Source organism: Petaurus breviceps, unplaced genomic scaffold (assembly GCF_028583685.1).
Source record: "Petaurus breviceps papuanus isolate PSGF00001 unplaced genomic scaffold, PetGlider_PUasm1.0 131, whole genome shotgun sequence".
In the NCBI taxonomy this organism is placed as follows: Eukaryota; Metazoa; Chordata; class Mammalia; order Diprotodontia; family Petauridae; genus Petaurus; species Petaurus breviceps.
Window position 1 is genome coordinate 1,331,820 of NW_027185674.1, and position 21,841 is coordinate 1,353,660.

At 40.3% G+C, this 21,841-nt stretch overlaps 1 protein-coding gene across 4 annotated transcripts in view; it reads left to right on the forward strand.

Annotated features, from left to right (window-relative positions):
• The window catches only part of MYO5B (myosin VB), a 565,409-nt gene that overhangs the window by 233,131 nt on the left and 310,437 nt on the right, over positions 1-21,841 (forward strand). The window contains exon 1 of one of the 4 annotated variants that reach the window (XM_069104345.1): positions 8,176-9,164. The exons of the other annotated variants lie outside the window; for them this stretch is intronic. The gene's annotated coding sequence lies outside the window, so the exon portion shown is untranslated. Of the gene's footprint in view, positions 1-8,175; positions 9,165-21,841 lie in introns of those variants that run through there. 4 annotated transcript variants of the gene reach the window in all.

Below are 21,841 nucleotides of genomic sequence, written 5' to 3' on the forward strand. Positions count from 1 at the left end.
AAAAGCGGGGTAGATAGGTAGATTTTCCTTTTTGATTGGTGACCAGCAACTCCTTTGGCTTCTGTAAGTAGATGTGCTCTCCATTTCCAAATTTCTTAGAACTTTTTAATTCAGTAGAGTTTTTGTGTTGAATCAATAATATAAATGGGGGTGGTGGGAGCTGATCAGTCCCCAAAAGTCCACCTTAACCCCCAGGGTAGTTGAACTGCATTCTTGTTACTGCACTTTATTCCTACAAGCCAAAGCATTCTGAGATTCAAACAAACTACAATGCTGGGAACAAAGGCCTTTTGTAAGTTGGTGTTACCTCTATATGCCAGTGATCTTGACTGAGAAATTGTAGTAGTTTCTAAAAGACCAGAGGACAAGTAGCAGTGCTGTGAGGTGAACTGTAATCTTTCTAGAAAGACAGAGTTTATGTTGCTGAAAGTATTTGGTTATAGACAGGAAACTGTAGCATATTTCTCCGTAGTGAAAAGAACACTGAACTTGTGAGTCAGGAGACCTGGGTTTCAGGCTTGGATCAGCTTCAAGCTTTCTTTGTTTAGAACTTAACAAAATTCCTGTACATAATAAGTGCTTAATAAATGCTTGTTGACCTCCTGTATGACCTTATATGCTTTAATTCCATTTAATAAATATTTAGCAAACAAATGTACAATTCATTGTGCTAGATGCTGGAGATAAAGTCAAGAAAGAAGATAGTTCCCGTCCTTGAGGAGTTCACAGTCTAGGGGAAGGATAAGGCAAAAACATAAATAATGATGATCAGTCAGTTAATAGACATTTCTTCTCATTAATCTAATGGGAGGAGGAGACAACAAGTAAACAAATAAATACCAACAAACTACCCACGTTAAACAGGAAATAATTAACAGAGGGAAAGCACTAGAATAAAGAGGAATTGGAAAAGGCTTCCTGTAGAAGGTGAGATTTATATGACAGGTGCACAAAAGGGTCTCAGCAATTGTATGAAAGATTTAAAAAGAGGAAGTCGTTTGTAATTGGATGAAATCAAGAGAGGCTTTTTGAAGAGATGGCAGCTGGGAGAATTCTAGGCTTGGGGTGCGTGATACATACAAAGTCACAAAGGCAGCAACAGGTAGAACAAGGTTGAGGAAGCGTACTGTCTCACTAGAATAGTATGTGATAAGGTTGGAGCCAAAAAGAAGAAGTTGCTGCATGGCAGACTAAGGAGTAAAGATGGGAGTCACAGATTGTTTGTGAGCAGAGGAGTGACATGCTTTGACCTTTCTATTAAAAAGATGACTTTGATAGCAGTGTGGAAAATAGGTGGGAGAGGGCAGAGATCAGATATGGCTGTACCATTTGGTGGCTATAGCAAGTCAGTTTGATGTAATGAGTGCCTGAACTATTATGGTGGCTATATAAATTGAAAAGAGGAAAAGGGGGCAGCTCGGTGGCACAGTGAATAGAGCACCAGCCCTGGAGTTAGGAGGACCCGAGTTCAAAATCCAGCCTCAGACACTTGACACATTTAGCTGTGTGACCTTGGGCAAGTCACTTACCCCCAATTGCCTTGCCTTCCCCCCTCCAAAAAAGGGAAAAGATAAAGAAAGGACAAGCAGTTATTACAGAGGTAGACTCAACAGGATTTGACATTGATTGATATAGAGGTGATTGACAGGGAAGAGTAAGATGTGACTGAGGTTTCAAGCTTTGGTCACTGAGAGAATGGGGGTATCCTCAGAAGAATTAAGGAAGTCAGGAGGAGGACGAGGAGGGAAAGTTCAGTGTAGGATGGCTGAAAGTGGCAGGAGAGATAAGTGAAGACTGCCAGAAGGCAATTAGAAACAAGAGAATAGAGACTGGGGGAGGGTTCAGCCCTGAAGATACGAATGGGGAATTTTCTGCATGGATGTGATGGTTGAAGTTATGGGAATGAGGTCATGGAGAAAGGGAATAAAGGGGATGAAGAGGACTCTCTCTGGCCCTCAGTTTCTTTATCTGTTTGAATAACAGTAGTACCAGGCATGTCAGTTGAAGCAAATTACTACTTTTTCAACCCTTGAAATTTGATAAAATTTAGGATTTTCTACTTCATACTTCCTGAATTTTTCTGTATCTTTCTTATCAATATTCCTAAAAATCTTTTCAAATAGTGAACGAAATAAAATGTTGTCCTACGCATAAGGACCAGATACTTGGAATGATGCAGTTTGGTCCTTTGAGGTATTCTTAAATTTTGGTCCAGATGATATACAAAGTTCCTTCATTCTTGGAAAGACTGATGATGGTAATGGCACATAAAGGCAGTTGATGGATTCAATTTACAGACAAAGGAACTGAGAGGCCCAGAAAGGGGTTCAAATGATGCCTAAGATCATTTGGCTAATAAGTGGTTGTAACCAAGACGGAAACTTCTGACTCCTGCTCTACCACCTTTCTCACGGTCCTGTGGTGCCTGTCTTCTCTCCCTACTGCCTGGAATGAGCATGAAGAAGACTATTTCTTACACTTGCCAGTAAGAGATCAGACTTCTGCATCAATATACTGAGGGCTCTCATAAGCAGTAATTTCCCAATACTTGGGGGAGGACAGGAGGGGAGAGAAGGTTTCCTGCTGTCTGCCTGGGATGGTACAGGACTAGAATTAATTAATCAGCTCCATCTAGTGGGAATTTTTTCTGACTTCAGAAAGACTATTATCTGACTGGCCTCATGCTCTGACCTCTATGTTGATACTTAAATCATTCCTCCGTGAGTAATTTCAGGGTCTAGCTTAGTAGATAATAGTGTATCCACTGTGAATAATAGTATACACATAGAAAGAAGACTTCGAACAGATGCAGCATTAGCATGCCATTGAATTTACCTCCATTGGGTATTTTTATGCTTTTTTTTCCTTTTTTTTTCCCTTTTTTTGCTTTTTTTCCACACATGCCTTTGTATCTGCTATAAGATGCAGCACTCCCGAGTGGCAGCAAAATGTGTCTTAAGCGATCTGTCAGGTGTCAAGTCCCTGCCCAATGGGTTTGTTAAACTGTCCCAGTCAACCTCCTGCCTAGACAGAATAAGTGATCACCTACCTGTTATTAAAGATCTCAGGCCCACTAGGCAAGATATGGCTGCTTTGGTCTAGCAATTGAATTAAAATGCATGTGATTATCTGGGAGAGGCAACACATTAAGCCATTACAGAACATTCAATCCTAGGCATAAATTAGTTTATTCAGTTAGCTCTTATCATCTAATAATAAAGCCCTAAGGGTTTGAGAAGGGGCAGATAAGTTTGGATGGGAGTCTGAAGAGTTGTGAGCATAAAGCAGAGTTTTCCAGCCACTGGGGACAAGGTGCAAAGAAGATGGAGGGGCCGAGCGCTCATTTTACCTTCTCCCTACTTGATAATTTTATTGGGAAACTAGTTCAAAGTAAATAAAATCTGAGAGTTGAGGGAGAATGAGGTAAATCTAGATGGACCCTGATTTCCCTCCCAATCCTTAACTTGCTGTGACTGATTCTATGATGAATACTTTCTTCCTGACTCTACAGCAAAAGCAAAGGTCTATAGGTGACCTGTTGATCTGAGAGCTCAGAGTTTGGGGATGTTACTAAAGGAAACTCTGCTGAATCTGTGGAAAATTATCAGACCTGATTCCAGCTCTTAGCACAGTGCTGGCCATATGGCAGGCTCTTAATAGATGTTTATTGATTAACTAACTAGTCTGGTATGACCTTGGACAAGTCTTTGGGTGTCAGTTTCCTCATCTGTAGAATGAGGGGCTTGAATTTAGATGATCTGTATGGTCCCTTCTTTCTCTAAACCCAATGACCTTAAACTCAATGGTGGTTTTGAGGCTAGCATCATAGAATCTTAGAATGTGAGGATTGAAAGTGGTGTTGGGTGTCATCTTCTTTAACCTGTGACAATCATAGGATCATAGATTTATAATGGGAAAGTACCTCAGAGGTCATTTAATTCAATCTGCTCATTTTTCAGATCATAGGTCACACAAATTAAGTGTCAGAGTTAGGACTTGAACCCAGGCCTTGTGGCACCAAAGTTAGGGCACATTCTACTATCACATGCTGAAAGTTGTTATTATTGTTGTTCAGTCATTCAGTCATGTCTGACTCTTTGTGACCCCATGGACCATAGCATGCCAGGCCCTTCTATCTTCCACTGTCTGTCAAAGTCTGTCTAAGTGCATGTTCATTGTTTCCATGATGCTGTCCATCCATGTCATCCTATGCCATCCCCTTCTGTTGCCTTCAATCTTTCCCAACATCAGAGTCTTTTCTGATGAGTGCTGTCTTTTCATTATGTGGACAAAGTATTTAAGCTTCCGTTTCAGTATCGGACCTTGCAGTGAATACTCTGAACTAATTTCTGTAAGTATTGACAGAGAAAACTTTGACCACGTAAAATTTATTTGTGATAGAGACAGGACTAAAACCCATATCTCCTCATCTTGGGTTTGGTCTCCATGTTGACCAGTTAGTTTTGCTCAGGTCCATGCCCATAAATGGTATTTCTAATTCTGGCCATCTTGTCCTTGATTATAGAGGAATTGAAGAGAGAATGAGGATGGATGAGTATTGAGTCCATCCCCTCTACTAGAAATATAATAACAGACTCATGGATTAAAAGGTCCTATTGTATGAGACTAACATTATCCCACAGATGTTATAAGGTGGAATTCACGTATATGTGTGCACACAAGTACACACGTGAAAGGGACGTTTCATTGGAAGTCTCTTTAATGCAATAGGGTCAGAATGGAAAAGTTCATCACAGACTAGAGAGGCAGCAGGAGTATGATGCTTCTGAACATCTTGAAAGTAATGAGAGAGTAAGATGGGAGTTAAGTAGTCTGATATTCCAAGTGAATAAGATGAACAGAGTTTTAGGGTTATTAAAAGGGATTCTACCCTATTTCTCCATATCTCTTTGTTCAGATGAGGAAATCAGGGATCTCTGGGTTGCTGTGACTTACCCAAGGTGACAAAACTACTCAGAGACCGTTGGGATTAAAACTCAAAGCTCTTCACTTGCAGCTTTAGAGCCAGAAGGTACATTACGGGGCTTTGGGTCCACTTCCCTCATTTTACACCTGAGTAAACAGGTAGGTAGGTAGGCATATGAAGTAACTGCCCAGATGGTTAGTAAGTGTTTGTGGTAGAATTTGAACTCAGGTTTTCTTGACTCTAAGTCCAACTATTCTTACTGTGTACCATGTAAAACCTAACATTTTTGTCTGACTTCAAAAAGTGATGTAGAATCCCCTGGAGGGAATTAGACAGGACTGTAGTGTGTTCCTAGGACATATGAAAAGATCATAACATTGATGGAGGGGCTTTTGAATGTTACATGGGGAAAGAAAGACAGAAATTCAGGTCTCAGAGAACCCCCAAAATAAGCCTTTTCACATAACTCAGACTTTTGATTCCTTATGGGATTCCACACTGACTTTTAATGTATCTTAGAGATAGCAGCAAAGTTGACCATAACAAAGGGGAGGGAAAGGGGCTGATTACATAGACAATAGCTGGTTGCTTTATATAAAACCACACCTACTGTTCCTTAGCCAAATGTTTTTCCTGGATAGAATTTGGAGGGTTGAAATCTGGGCTGATAGAGGGAGAATTGGGAGGAAGAGAGATATCCAAAATGTTGGTCTATGAGGTGTAGTATATGGAAGCTAAGTCATCTCTATCTGCTTTATCTGTGACTAAGTAGGAGCTTAACCGGGTTTGTCAGAAACATTAGCTTTTGTTATTCTTAAGCAGTGGTCAAAGAGTACTCAATGAGTATCAGCAAAAAATAAAAGTTAGATTACACATCGCTAATATATGTATATGTGCTTTTTCATAAATTATATGCTTGTACTATTGTGTTGATATATTATGTATCTTTTTTTTTTTAATTTTTTTGGAGGGCAGTTGGGGTTAAGTGACTTGCCCAAAGTCACCTGACTAGTAAGTATGTTAAGTGTCTGAGCCTGGATTTGAACTCAGGTCCTCTTGACTTCAGGGCTGATGCTCTATTCACTGCACCACTTAGCCACCACTTTATTTTTTTATTATGTATCTTATAAAATACACAAATAGAGATTTTTCTAATAAACGGGTTTTTTGTTTTTTTTTGGAGGGGGGAAATCAAAGCAATTGGGGCTAAGTGACTTGCCCAAGGTCACATGGCTAGTAAGTGTTAAGTGTCTGAGGCCAGATTTGAACTCAGGTCCTCCTGACTCCAGGGCTGGTGCTCTATTCACTGCATTGCCTAGCTGCCCCCAAAATAAACTTTTTAAAAATTGTTTTAATTATTGATGGTACAAAACGCCTTTTTGCTCTTGAGATAAATGTGATTAAATATGCTTAATCACTTGCAATGTGTATGTCCTAGGGGCTATTGCAGACTTGTAAATAATAATTAGCTGCTAGCAATTAAATTATCTGGTTGGATCAATGTAGCTAGCTAAGCAGGTAAATTTCATTTTTAGATAACTTCTTTTATTGAAAAATACACAATACAATAATCAAATAATTAGGTCAGTGTAGTCACTGAACATAATAGCTTTTCAGCAAGTCATATTTCTCTGAGATTTTCAATGTGTACAATACAAAAACAAGCAAAAGTGAGTATTCTCGAATTTCAATTCAAGAAATTGAATTTAATAGAAATACATTTAACTTACATTAATGTATATATATTATATGACACATAATATATATCATATTATGTATAGTATATATTACATTATAATATATTATATATAATATAACATAATAGAAATACATTTCTACATGATTACGCTTAATGGGTGGTATCTTAGCTTAACTTCCTGTTCATATTTAGATATCTAATTGTTGTTTTATTATGAGTATGACACGTGGCAAAAAGGGCAGTTTAGTTATGCCATAGAGTGGATAGAGGAGAAGAATATATAATAAGAAGGAAATGTAGATTGAGGCCAGATTATGAAGACTTTGAATGCCTAACAGAGAAAGAGTTTTTATTTGATCCTAGAGCTGTCACTGGTGCTTAAGGAATAGGTTGGGGTCAGCTAGGTGATGCAGTGGACAGACCACTGGCCCTAGAATCAGGATGACCTGAGTTCAAATTTGATCTCAGACATTTACTAGTTCTATGACCCTGGGCAAGTCACTTAACCCTGATTGTCTCCAAAGAAAGAAAAGAAAGAAGGAAGGAAGAGACAAGAAAAGAAAAGAAAAAAAAATTAAGGAATAGGTTGATGATGTGGTCATCTCTATCTCCTAATCCTAAATTCCTAATCCTCCTAATATCAACTCACTCATCCACCTAAAACAAAAAGGCTGAGGTTCTTAACTAGTCTTCCAAAGGGTGACTGTCACAGTCTCGGGGTGAATACTGGGATTAATACGGTTAATTTCCCCAGTGGTACCAGCAAAGCTGCCATTATGTGTCCCAGGGTCAGTTAGGTGATAACTGCCCAGATGGAACAACACCCAGTGCCATGGGCAGGATGGGAAGCAAGCCTTCATCCCACCCTCTTTTTGATCATGCATCATACAGGGTAGGGAGGGTCATGGCAGAACTCCCATTTTGGAGGTCTCTTCTCTAGGAAATCACTAGAATTTTCCTGATGGCTACCTCTAGGAATGTGAGCAAGGCAGATCATGTCTGTTTTTTTTTTTATGTATTTCCAATTTACAAATAATTTCTATTTTACATGCCCTTTCACAGCTTGTTTTCTTGGGAAGGACTTTAGTTCCAATTGAACCACTGCCACCTTGAAGATGCTGTGAATGGACTTTTCTCATCCCTGTTGATCCTTATTCATTTTAATTGACCCAGATTCTGAGAAACAGTGGAGCCAATTTTCTTTTTTTTTTGTAGGGGGGGGTTGCTTTGTTTTGTGGCTTTTGTGAGTCTGAGGAATCATTTAGCTACCAAGGTAAGAAAAGTAATCAGTTAACTAATTTAAGAAAGATATCGATAATTATATTTATTTAATACTTTATACAAAGCATTGTCCTCAAAATAACCCTTTAAGAATAGGTCATACAAGTTTATTTACCCCTTTTTGCAGAATTAAAAAAAACTCAGTAGCAAGCAGATCCAGGACTTTTGTTTGTTTGCTTTCCCTAACCAGTCATTAAACTTTTATTAAGCCCCTTCTGTATACCAGGCACCACCCTTAGTATTAGGGGTACCAAAAGAGGCAAAAACTTTAAAGAGCTTACAGTCTAATGGGGGGGGGGTGACAGCACATAAACAAATATATACAAAGCAAGCTATATATAGGATAAATAGGAAATGATTAACAGAGGGAAGGCACTACAATGAAGAGGGATTGGGGAAGGTTTCAGTAAAAGATGAGATTTTAGTTGGGACTTAAAGGAAGCCAGGGAGCTCAGCAGGAGGAGGGGAGGAGGGAGAGTATTACAGTCAGAGAAAATTCCTGGAGCTGGGCAATGGAGCTTCTTGTTTGTGGAACATCCAGGAAGCCAGTGTCCTTGGATCAAAAGGTAAATGCCAGGGAGTAAAATATAACACTTACTAGCCATGTGACCTTAGGCAAGTCACTTAATTCCAATTGCCCTGCCTATCCCCCTTCAAAAAGCAAAAAAAAAAAAAAATAATAATAATGTAAGAAGACTGGAAAGGTAAAAGAGAGCTGACTTAAGAAGGAAACTGAGCATTTTGTATTTGATTCTGGAGGCAATAGGTTTAGCTGGAGTTTATTAAGAAGGTGACACGATCATATCTCCACTTCAGGAAAACTCACTAAAACGTTTTACACATCCTGTGGTTATTTTGAATGGAGTTTATCTAACTCTGCCTGCAGGGCTTCATTGGTAATATAGAGAAAAGCCAATGATTTATGGAGGTCAAACCCAGGTCTTTGTAACGCATGACCAGTCTGCCCATTCTGGAATGCATCATAGTGTCATGGATTCAGAGCTGGAAGGAACCTCAGAGTTCATCTACTCCAACCCCCTCCTTTTGGAAATGAGGAAACTGAAGGCCAGAGAAGTGATGTCATGTGTCCCAGGCTAGACACAGAAAGTCTTAGAGCCAAGGCTTAAACTGAAGCTCTGATTTAAAATCAGATGTTCTTTCAAATATACCAAGTATAGAAAGAAGGTGAAACAAGATGGTGATCAGTCTGGTCACATGAGAAGGAACTGGATTGTTGATCCTGGGGAAGAGTATAAGGTAGGTAAGACTGCTACAGACCGATCATTAAAGGGCTATATAATGAGACTACAAGTATGACTGTTCCTATTTGAGAGATGATAAAATGACCTAGTATAGTGTAGTGGGCGAAAACAGAAGCAGAGCACTAACTTTAAAGACCGAGGACCAAGATTTAGTCAACAATAAGTCAAGAAACATTTATTAAGCACTAACTACCTCCTCATTCTACTACTTTACCACCTGGGTAAGAGTAGGGAAGACACTTAACTTTTCTGAGACCCAGTTTCTTCAGCTATAAAATAAAGGCGTTAGACTAGGTGACCTACAAGGTCTCTCCTAGCTCTAAATCTGGAATTCCATCTAGATGTCCTGTAGATATCTCAAACTGAACTTATCATCTTGCCCTCCCCTCCATGACCCTCCCGTGAGTGCTCTGGTGCTGTTGAGGCCACTGCTATCCTTCCTGTTACCCAGGCTCACAACCTAGGTGTCATCCTCATTCTCCTCTCATTCCTCCCCCCATTTCCAATCTGTTGCCAAGTCCTGACTATTCTGTTTTCACTTCATTTTTCTATCTACCCAATTTTCTCCTCTACCACTGCAGACCCTTATCCCTTTATAACTGGAGTATTGCAATGGCCTTCTTTTTGTCTCCCCATCAACAGGTCTCTTTTTGCTTCAGGCCATCATCCACTTAGTCACATATCAAAATGTTCTTGCTAAACCTCAGATATGACCACGTTACTCCCTTGTTCACTTAATTCCAGTGGCCCATTTTCACCTCCAGCATCATATATAAGATCCTCTGTTTGACTTTTAAATCTCTTTGAAAACTGGCTCTGTCTGACTTTTCTAGTCTTACACCTTGTTCTTATTGTTGAGTCTTTTCTCAGTCATGTCCAATTCTACATGACCCCATTTGGGGTTTTCTTGGCAAAAATATTGGAGTGCTTTGCCATTTCCTTCTCCAGTTCATTTGACAGATGAGGAAACTGAGGCAAACAGGGTTAAGTTTCTTGCCCAGGGTCACACAGCTAGTAAGTGTCTGAGACCAGATTTGAATTCAGGAAGAAGGTCTTCTTTTTTTTTTCTTTTTGGAGGGGGGGAGGCAGGGCAATTGGGGTTAAGTGACTTGTCCAAGGTAACACAGCTAGTAAGTGTTAAGTGTCTAATGCCGGATTTGAACTCAGGTTCTCCTGACTCCAGGGCTGGTGCTCTATTCATTGTGCCACCTAGCTGCCCCTGAAGATGGTCTTCTTGACTTCAGACCTGGAGCTCTATCCACTGTGACTTATTACTCTTTACTCTCCTGCATGTACTCTGGCCTTTTTTCTGTCTCTTATGCATGACACCCCATCTCCTTTCTCTGGACATTTACACTTTATGTTCCCTCATATCTAGAACTCTCCCTCTTTATCTCCATCACATAGTTCCCTGGCTTCCTTAAAATGTCAGCTAGCAATTATGCCCTTTTTTTCTTTTACAGTTTATTTTTAATTTTCAACATTCATTTCCACAAGATTTTGAGTTACAAATTTTCTCCCCATCTCTCCCCTACCCCCCACCCCAAGATGGCAAGCATATCGAATACCCTTTCTCCCAGGACGCCCTCTCTTATATTCCCCATGCCCCCCTTACTTTCTTGTAGGACAAGATGGATTTTTTTTTTAGGGATTGAGTTTTATATATTTTTTTAATTTTTTAATGTTTTTTTCCAATTTATTTAATTTTAGTTTTCAACATTCATTTCTACAAGATTTTGAGTTACAAATTTTTCTCCCAGTCTTTCCCCTACCCCCAGCCCCAAATAGCAAGCCTACTGAATGCCCCTTTCCCCAGTCTGTTTTCTCTTATATCCTTCCCCATCCCCCCCAACAACTTTCTAATAGGGCAAGATGGATTTCTATACCCCCTTCCCTATATATCTTATTTCCCAGTTGCGTGTAAAAATAGTATTTTAACACTTGTTTTTAAAACTTTGAGTTTCATATTCTCTCCCTTTTTCCTTCCTCACCCACCCCCATTGGTAAGACAAGCAATTCAATATAGGTTATACATGTGTAGTTATGCAAAACATTTCCGTAGCAGTTATATCGTGAAAGTCTAACTATATTTATTTCCCTCTATCCTATCCCATCCCCCATTTATTCTATTTTCTCCTTTGACCCAGTCCCTTTTCAAAAGTGTTTACTTCTAACTCCCCTCTCCCCCAATCTGCCCTTCCTCCTATCATCCCTCCTTATTTCCTTCCCCTCACTTTCTTGTAGGGTAAGATAACTAATTGAGTGTATATGGCATCCTGCCTTTTGCAAGAAACCTTTCCCAGTTTCTCAATTTTAGTGCCTTTCCCCCTATTGATTATGTCCAATTAATCCAGCATATATCTTGTTTGTACTTGGTTGTTTACACATTGTCTCCCCCCATCTCCCAATAAACTGGGAGCTCCTTGAGACTGGCACTTTTTTTTCTCCTTCTGTCCTCAGGATACAAAGCGCTTGGCATACAGTAAGCATTTAATGCTGGTGGACAGACCACACTGCTGCTCCTCTAGGCTTAAGTCACTTAACTCACAGTAAGTGGCAGAGCCAGAAAATGAAAACTTGGACTGGGACCTCAGACCTCCCAGGCCTACTGAGTTCCCTGTGCCACCAAGCAGACCTTTTGAACAGGCCTCCACGTACAGAAGTATTGGGAGGGGCTGTGATTTCTACAAGGTTGCACAGTGGCCAGCCACGTTAGTTCCTCCTGGCTGAGTGCTTGACATCAGCACATTTGGAGTTGAGCTGTGTTTTATGTTTTCTAAACCTATCCATTAAAGCATAAAGATATTTCCCCTTTTCAAGTAACAGTCTGGTCGCTTTCTGTGGGGTGCGTTGTAACTCACCATGTGCCCATGCTATTTGCTGTCTCCTCTCTCACGTGGTGGAGGATGGATGGCCCCTGGAGTGTAACACGGCTTCACATTACTCTTTCTTGAGGCAGGAAAAGTACAACAAAGCAAGCCTGGCGATCTTAAAGTTCAGAGAATATATCTTCATTTGCACCAGTTGGAGAACACATATTACCTCTCAATTAATTTGGCTGAGTCTTTCTTGACTTAACAAGATTTTAAACCTGTTACGGTTGTTGGTAAATTACTTTTAAAAGAAACCCAAAACACAACTCACCTTTTGGGAACTTCCAGTGTATGAGAGAACTCTCCCAGTGTAATTACCAGAGGCCTCAGGTTTTGGTGTCTGTGGCAGGGACTATTTAAAGAAGGCGTGTATACACACACACACATATATTCTCAGTATATCTCTGCATATATGTGTATTTATATGTATATGTCAAAACACATTTTGCTAATCTAAGGACTCTGAGGTTGCTCTAATTACTCAGAGGTTATGCAAATGATTCATGGTCCCAAATCTCTCTTCCAGAAGAGGTGCCACTAATCATCATTAAAGTCCTGACAAGCTCTTCATAACGAGCCCTACTTAGATTAATCTTGACAAATGTGGGAAACATTTTATTGTAGTAGAAAGGGCCCATTATTCAGAGGAGGGAGGCATATGGGCATATTAATTTATACTTCAAAGTTGCCCTCCCAGGTAAGGAGCAAAGTCCTCTGCAAGCCTTAGGGACCCAGAGGGGTCAAGCCAAGAATCAAGCATACTGGCTCAGATCTCTTTGCCTCTGCTAAAGTTGTTCCTTTTCCCTGAAATGCCCTCCTCTTGACCTGTCGAAGCCCTCACTTTCGTTGTTGGCGTTTAGTTGTCTTTGACTCTCAGTGACTTTGTTTGGGAGTTTTCTTGGCAAAGATACTAGAGTGGTTTGCTATGTCCTCCTCCAGCTCATTTTACAGATGAGGAAATTGAGGCAAAAAGGGTTAAGTGACTAGCCCAGGGTCACACAGCTAGGAAGTGACTGAGATCAGATTTGAACTCAGAAAGAATGAATCTAGGATTTGTACAAATAATGAGAGTTATAGATAGATAGATAGATAGAGAGAGAGAGAGAGAGAGAGAGAGAGAGAGAGAGAGAGAGATAGATAGATAGATAGATTTAGGGGTCATCTGCTAAGAGATAATAGTTGAAGCTGTGGAAATGAAGGAGGTCTACCCAAGGAGCCTAGAGAAAAAAAAGGGGGCTTTAAGGAACAGCTACTTACTAGAAGACAAGAAGAGCTGGTGAAGGGGAGAACAAGAGTGATTGAAAAACTACAGAAAGTAGCCTATGCATTTGTTAGAGATAGAGCTGGTAGGGATGTTAGCTGGCCTTAATCCTTTCACTTTTACAGTTGAGAAAAATGAAGCCCAGAGATGGGGAATAATTTGTTCAAAGTCATACAGCTAGTCAGTGTTAAAGTCAGAATTAGAACCCAGGTCTTTCAATTAAAAAAAAAAGGAACCAAATGCTTTTTTGAGGATTTGATGTTTTCCTCCTATAAACCAAGGGAGGAAGAGAGACTTTCCAGAAGGAAGATAGTCAACAGTATCAAAAGCTGCAGTGAAGTCAATTAAATTAAGAATGTAGAAAGGGAACATTGGATTTAATCATTAGAAAGTCATTGGTGTCTTCAAAGGAGGGGAACTTCAGTAGTATGGAGTGAAAGGTTCAAAAGGACAAAGGAATGATGAAAGAGGTAGCTTCATTGAATGTAGACAGTTCCTTCAAGTAGTTGGGACAATAAAAGATCAGAGAAAGATTGGATGTTAACTCAAGAAGGCAGGAGAGTTGAGAGATTGTACATAGAGTACAATAGATTTGGAGTCAGGAAGAACTGAATTCAAATCCGGCCTCAGACACTTATTAACACCGTGACCCTGGGTAAGTCACTTAACCTTTGTCAGCCTCTGTTTCCTCATCTGGAAAACGGGGATGATAATAACACCTCCCAGGGCAGTTTGAGAATAAAATGAGATAACATGTAAAGTGCTTTGCAAAGCCTCAAATACTATACAAATGCAAGCTTATTATTATTGAGACTGTTTACTGTGCCTTAAGGTTTATATCTGAACTTAACTATTTTAAGGGACTTACTATATATTTCATAGTATTGCCAGAAACCATCAGACCTACTCTAGCAGTACTCTCCTGGCCCTCAGGATCCCAGCTCCTTCGTTCAGCTTAGCATTAAAGCCTTTTCCTTATTGGCTTCCAGCCTCAGAAAGCTTCTCAAACACAGAGAGATTTAATCATCCCAAGTTTCACTGCCCATTGTTTCCTTACTCAATTTCCCAAAGTTCCAGAGAGGTCTCCAAAGTCATTCTATTCCTTACATGACAAATCTCTCTTAACTCCTGGATGATTTGAAAATGATTGGATTCCCTACTCCCTTTTTTGTCCCTGGGTGTTTCCACAGCCAGAACAATTTCTAAATAATGTTTGCTTTGGGAATACCCAAGATTCCTGGCATAAGCCAGTCATTATAAGTTTCCTAGAGACCTGCCTGGCAAATTCTGGCTGAAGGAGATGAGAAGCTTTAAGGACATTGGTCATGGGGGTGAGGGATTTTTGGGAAAAAATGTAAAAAAATATATATAATAATCCCTCTCATCATTTTCTAAAAAGAAAAAGCATATTGATATAATAATGTTTCAATTATATTTATAAATAGGCATTGTCATCTCCATTTTAAAAAGAGAGAATGGAGGCACTGAGAAGTTAGACAACGTTTGGTCTGATACAGGAAAGAGATGGGGAAAGATTTGCCTCTGGTTCTTCTGAGAGCAAGGCTCTTTAGAAATAGGCTAGACAGAAGCAGTACTTTGGGTTATTTATTATTGATTAGTAATGACCTCTCAGTAAAGCATAGAATTTCAGAGTTGAATGAATCTCAGTGGACATTTTGTCTAAGCCATACTTGAAAAAGAAACTCATTTACCAACTCTCTGATAGGTGGTCATCCAGACTTATCTTGTGCTAGTGAAAAGGGGCCCCATTGCCTCCTAGCATAGTCCCATAGTTGTTATTATAAATTTCTCCCTCATATCAAGCTTAAGTTTGTCTCCCTGCTATATCCACCCATTACTCCTAGTTCTGCCATTTTAAGGTATCAGGGAAGGTGGTATTTGAGTTGGGTTGTCAAATACTACTGATTATCTTGCTCAATTGCCTTTCCTGCAAATGTCCTTGCTGATGAAGGCCCTGCCATTCTCCCAGTCCCCCTGGTTCCTTAACTCAGAGTCACTTTTGACCCTTCCTGTTCTCATGCCTAGCCAGGACCAGTCATCTTAACTTTTGTCTTACCGCTGGCCTCTGATGACCCTGGAGGAGAAAGTAAGGCTGATGACGTTGCACAGCCCTCCTTCACTTAAATCCAGTTCGTGTACAAGTCAGACATGAGCCCATCATGTCATTTGTCCTCTGCAAGAATGAACAAGATGAACAAGAAGAAGAACATCTCATGCCCACTATCCCATCAGACTTCTGGATTCTATTTCCAAAACATCTTTTCATCTGGCCTCTCCTCTGCACTGATATATATTGTCCCCACCTTAGATGAGGACCTCATTAATGTGCTCCTATGCACCATTGGAGTAGTCTTCTAATTAGTCTCTCTGCTTCTAGCCTGCCTCCTTTCCAAGTCCCAACACAACAGACAACCTAATCTTCCCAAGGCACAGATCTGGCTGTCACTTCCCTGCTCAAAAACCTTCTGTGGCTCTCATTAACTCTAGAATAAACGAAAACTCCTTCACCTAGTGTTTAAGCCCCTGTACAATCTGGCTCCTACCTACTGTGCCAACCTTGTTCAATAACATTCCCCTTCATAAAACCCATAGCATTTATTAAGAGTTTACTATGCTTCAGGCACTGTGCTAAATGCTTAAGGGTTTGAAGAAAGCTAAAACTGGAGTTCCCTACCCTTAAGGAGTTCAAATTCTAATTCTAATAACATGCAAAATATTGTACATACAAGATAAATATGTATGCATATTATGTATGTATATTGTTGTTAAGTCATTTCAGTCATGCCTGACTCTTCATGATCCCATTTGTTGTGTTTTTGGCAAAGACACTAGAGCGGTTTGCTACTTCCTTCTCTAACTCATTTTACAGATGAGGAAACTGAGGCTAACAGGGTTAAGGGACTTGCCCAGGGATACACAGCTAGTAAGTATCTGAGGCCAGGTCTTCCTGACTCCAAGTCTAGCAGTCTGGGCATTCCTGGACTGCAGCTGCAGTTATCCCATGGCTTAGTTTCTTAATTCCAGGGTCATACTGTGACTAGCAGTCTGATGGTGGGTCTCTCTGACCTTAGCCAGATTGTTTTTCAGATGACAGACTCACAATCCGTCCTCAAACCTTCATGTCTTGGTTTAAGAGATGCCAGAACTCTTATGTTCCTAGCATATCCTGTAAGAACTCAGGGTCTCATCCAGGTTACAACTTTAGTTGAGGTTTTGTACTTTGTAGGCACTTAATAAATAGTGGTGGAATGAAAAAATGGGCAGTCTTGGCTCTCCTTTTCTCTCTACCATCAGATTGCATTAGAGATACGTGTGTGGTGGTAGAACATTGGAAAATCTTGGCTATAGCTCTATTTTTGGTAATTTTTCAAAAAAAATGTCATTTATCTCTTTGATTTTCTGATGTTCTTTGGGGGGACTTATGATTTGTTGCTTTTCTATATTTTTAGTTGCATGATTGGTCATTGGTCCAGTTCTTTCTCTTTTTGTTTTTTTATAATATTTTCCCCAATTACATGTTAAAACAATTTTTACCATTTTAAAAAGGTTTTGAGTTCCAAATTCTATCCTTCCCTTCTTTTCCCTCCTCCTTCCCTGAGATGGCAAGCAATTCAATGTGGTTTATACATGGGCAATCATATAAAACATTTTCATATTACTTATTCTGTACAAGAAAACTCGAATAAAAAAAGAATGAAAAAAGAAAAAAGTAAGAAATAGCAAAAAAAAAACCAGCATGCTTCACTCTGTATAGCACTAGCAAAGGAAGGAATCATTTTTTTTCAGTTGTTGCTGCCTTTAAAAAAGAAAAAAAGCTTCTGTATCATATCAGTTTGGGTCCTGATACCAAGGTAATGAAGTAATCCTTGTGTCAGACACTTTAATGAAATAAAGGTCCAAAGGGGTTCATTTAAGGCTGCGTTTCTTGACCTTTATTTTTCAGTATGTTGTTAACTATATTTCAATATAATTAGCTTCCTCTGTAATCCTATGCATTTTATTTTATGCATTTAAAAACATTATTCTTTTTAAAAATTATTTATTTTTAGCTTATCACATTCAGTTCTACAAGCTTTTGAGTTCCCAAATTTCTCCCCCTCCCTCCTCTGCCCTCCTTCCTAAGATAGTATGTAATCTGATATAGGTTCTACTTATACATTCGCATTAAACTAAAAACATTATTCTTAAAATGGTTTTATGGGCTTCACTGACTATCAAAGGATTCCATGACACACAAAAAGGCTAAGAACTTCTGACTCAGAGCAGGTTGCCTCATTCTCTTAAGACACAGCTACTACGCAGAAAACTTGGGAAAGTGGAAGACGTACGAATACTGCTCCTTCCCCCCCCCCTGCCCCTTCCAAGAGTGTGACAATCTACACTTCCCCTCATAGGATCATAATCATGGGGCTGAAAAAGACTTCAGAGGCTGTTTAGCCCAAACTTCTTATTTTATCAGATGAGGAAACTGAGGCCCAGAGAAGTGGTCATGCAGGCAGTAAGTGGCAGAGCTGGCCCCTTCTACTGAGGAAAACAAAATAGAAGTCAAAACCGAACTCTGGACAATAGAAATCTTCTAATGAGCGATTCTGTTCTAAAGATCTCTAAATTCTCTTTCAGTTAGGGTCCCTAAAACACAGTGCTGAGCTTTTCAAGAATTGGCTCTGCTCAGCAGGGGTTTCTCTGATTCACTGTAGTCTCTCTCTGTGTCTGTCTCTCTGTCTCTCTCTGTCTGTCTGTCTCTGTCTCTTTCTCTCTCTCTGTCTCTGTCTCTCTCTCTCTGTGTCTCTGTCTCTCTCTCTCTCTGTCTCTGTCTCTGTCTCTCTCTCCTTTGCCTGAAGCTAGCATGAATCCCCATATCCAATATTTAATGGAGCTTTGGTCTCCCTTGCTTTATTCAGGCTAAACTTCTAATCCATTAAGCTTGTTATCCTATCAGAACAAAAAAGGAGAATGAAATTAGAGTGGCACAATTTTCTTGCTGGCCAAACTCCACCTCATCTTTTTTCTCTCTGGCATGAAAAATCTGACTGTTTTAAGTGAGTTCTTGTAATAGAGAGGCGACAGATATAGTCAAAAGCACTGGATACCAAGTCTAAAATCTTGGTTTCAAGGCCTGGTTTTTCCACTTCCTAGTTATGGGAACTTTTGATTGATTCAGCAAGCTTTTATTAAATGCCAACCTCCAGTGTCAATCTCTGTCTGCAAAATGGGGATAATAATACCCACCTTACCCACTTTCTGGGGTTGTTGTAAGGAAAACTCTTTGTCAGCTGAAGGGTACTATGTATGTCATTGTGGATTATGGTTATTATTCTTCACATTCAGATGGAATTTTCAGATCCAGGATTCCCTTTCTTTTCCCTGAAGGTTAGGACTAGGTGGTACATAGACAGAGTTCTGCACTTGGAGTAAGACCTGAGTTTGAATCCTGCCTCAAATGGCTTCATGTGTGATCCTGGGCAAGTGATGTAATCTCAGCTTCAGTTTCTCCATCTGTGAAAGGAACGAATTGGCCTGAATGGCCTGTAAGGTCCCTTTCAGTCTTACATCTGTGACCCTGTGCTCTCAGAGAGCGGAGCAGCCGGTAAGGAAGGCCGCTGGATAGATGGCTACTTAGCTTGCCTCAGCCACCATTTAGTAGCTCCCTTGGTATCCTTGACCAGTGGTTCTGCTCATCATTTTATTTGCTAATGGTCGTGTTACTTCAGGGAACGGTCTTCAGTATTAAGTCTGAGCGTGGATGTAAGGAGTTAACTATTATAATCACATCGAACTTTGAACAGAGTTAATCAGGCACATATAGAATCTTTATTGTGTAAGCAGGTCACAGAAATGACTATAATTACTATTTACTTTGATACAGACAAACCACATTTTTGGTTCTTCTCTCCTCACTGTTAGTTCTTCTGTATCTATAATTAGTGTGTGTTCACATGTGTAATCTTCCCCACTCACATACCTGCTGATATTCATGTTACTAGACATCTTATGCCCTTTGACCTCTTCTTCCCCACCCCCACCCCCAGTGCTGACTTCCTGAAATAGCTGTCCCTGCTACTTCCCTAATTCTCCCCTTCCTCTCAACCCCTCTTTGTGCATTGAAAAACTTAAGGATTCTGAAAACTCTTATCAGGATATGGGCTGTACACTGCATGGGAGTGGAGCTCCACAAGAGTGGGCTCTGGAGAGGAGGGCCAAGTTATTCATATTTCCCCTTCTGGCCATCTTCCTCCAAAAAAGGAACCCTAAAATGACCGAAGAGGAAGTTGCATTCAGGGCCAACCTCGTATGATGAATTCAGGAGCAAGGAGAAAGAATTTCATATTTAAAAGAATAACCTTCCAACCAACCTACTATCTTCTGAAGTTTCTTCTAACACAGAAGTGAGCTTTACAATAAAAGGGGATATTATAATTATATGGTTAATTATATAATCAATACAATTATATTTACATATAATTATAATTAAGGAGAAAGCTTAATCATGTAAATGTTAGGAAGAGGTAGCACATTGGTGTGAGTGAATTACATTTTGTAGTATAAGTGATACCTGGACATCCTTTCCTATTCTGATTAAAAGAGGATCATAGATTTAGAATAGTAACAAAAGAGGCACCTTAGAGGTCATCTAATTTCTTTGTTTTGCTGATGTGAACACTGAATCCCAAAGAGGTGGGTTGACTTAGTTCTGCAAATCTTTCCAATAATACCTCCATAAAAATCTCACCGGTCCATTCCTTTCTCTCTACTCACAGAGCTACCAGCCTAGTTCAGGTCCTTATCTACTGCTTTCCTTTAGTGTAACGGCTCCTAATTTGTTTTCCCATTTCTTCTTCCTTTTGTCCAATTCATACCCTCCACACAAGCTGCCAAAGTTCTTCATCCTTGGCATCAGTAGCTGCTCCTCCGTTTAGCATTTAAAATCCTTCACAACTTGCCACCCATTTAGTTTTCCAGGTTCCTTGTACATTGTTCCCCTTCGTGCTCTCTTGGTACTAGCTGATCCAGTCTGACTAAGCTCTTTGCTATTCTTTACACAAAACACTTGGTACCTTCGTTCAGGCTTCCTTCATCCCTGGAATAATTCCCTCCTGGACTCTTGGAATCTCTAGTTTCCTTCAGAGTTAAGCTCAAACACTATCTCCTGCATGAAGATGTTCCTAATTTTACTCCTTCCCCTCCCCCAAGCTGCTAGTCCCTCCCCTTGAAAAATTACCTTATGTTTATTTGATATATATTTTGTATGTGGTTGTATGTGTCCTCTCTCCCCTCAAAATGTAAGAGAATGTTTCTTTTTATGTTCCTGAATACTCACTGCCTAGTATGCTATAATTTCTTGTTGAGTGATTGATTACTGAAGATCACACATGTCCTAGGTACAGAGCTGGGATTTGTACCCAGTACCTGAGTCTCCCTGTCCAGTACCCATTTTATTGTACTACTTTTGGTAAGGGTAAGCAAGATGGTACTGGGCTCCTGAGATAAAGGGCACTACCAGTGTCCTTGTCCCTCAGGCTTACAGCTAGGAGTCATTATGGACTCTTACCCATCTCTGACTGCGTCCCACCCCCCATACCCCATATCCAAGCTATTGCCAAGGCCTGTCAACCTCAACTTTGCAATATCTTTCAAATACACCCCCTTCCCTCCTCTGACCTCACTACTACCCTGGTGAAAGCCCTCATTACCTCAAGCCTGTACTGTCCTAATAGCTTCCTGGTGCCTACCTTAAGGCTCTTGCTGCTCCAGTCACCAAAATGATATTCCTGAAGGGCAGATCTGACCATGTTATCCTCCTACTCAGTTAAATTCCCATGATTCCCTATTATCTCCAGGATCAAATACAAAATACTGCATTTGACCTTCAAAGCCCTTCATTACCTAGCCTCCTTCTGCCTTTCCAGTTTTCTTCCACCCAGTACAGTGATGCCTGCCTCTTGGCCATTCCACAAATAAGACACTCCATCTCTTGGCTCTGGGCATTTTCCCTAGCTAGTCCCCATTCTTGGAAGGCTCTCCCTCCTCATCTCCACATGTCCATTCACATGCTGGATTCCCTGGCTTCCTTTTCGTCCCAGCTGAAATCTCATCTTGTCTGGGAAACCTTTCCTAACCCCTCTTACTTCTAGTGCCTGTCTTCTGTTGATTATTTCTTATTTATCCCGTAAATAGCTTTTTTGGTACATATTTGTTGGCTTGGTTTTTGTCCCCTCCCCCCATTAGCTTGTGAGCTCCTTGAGGGCAGGGACTGGCCTTTGCTTCTTTTCATCTCCCGAGTGCTTAGCCTAGTGTCTGGCACACACTCATTGTTTATTGACTGACTGGCAGAGGCAGGGGAAAGTGAGGCAGAACAGAAATGTGGTGGGAAACCAAAAGGGAACACAAACAGGGGGTTGGAGAGGCCAGAGATAAACCATTTCCTCAACCTCATAGTTATGCCTTAGCTGGCCCAGTTCATTTTATTTGTGTAAGGGTAAAGGTGCTTCCCTGTGAGGGGCGGCCAGGTGGCACAGC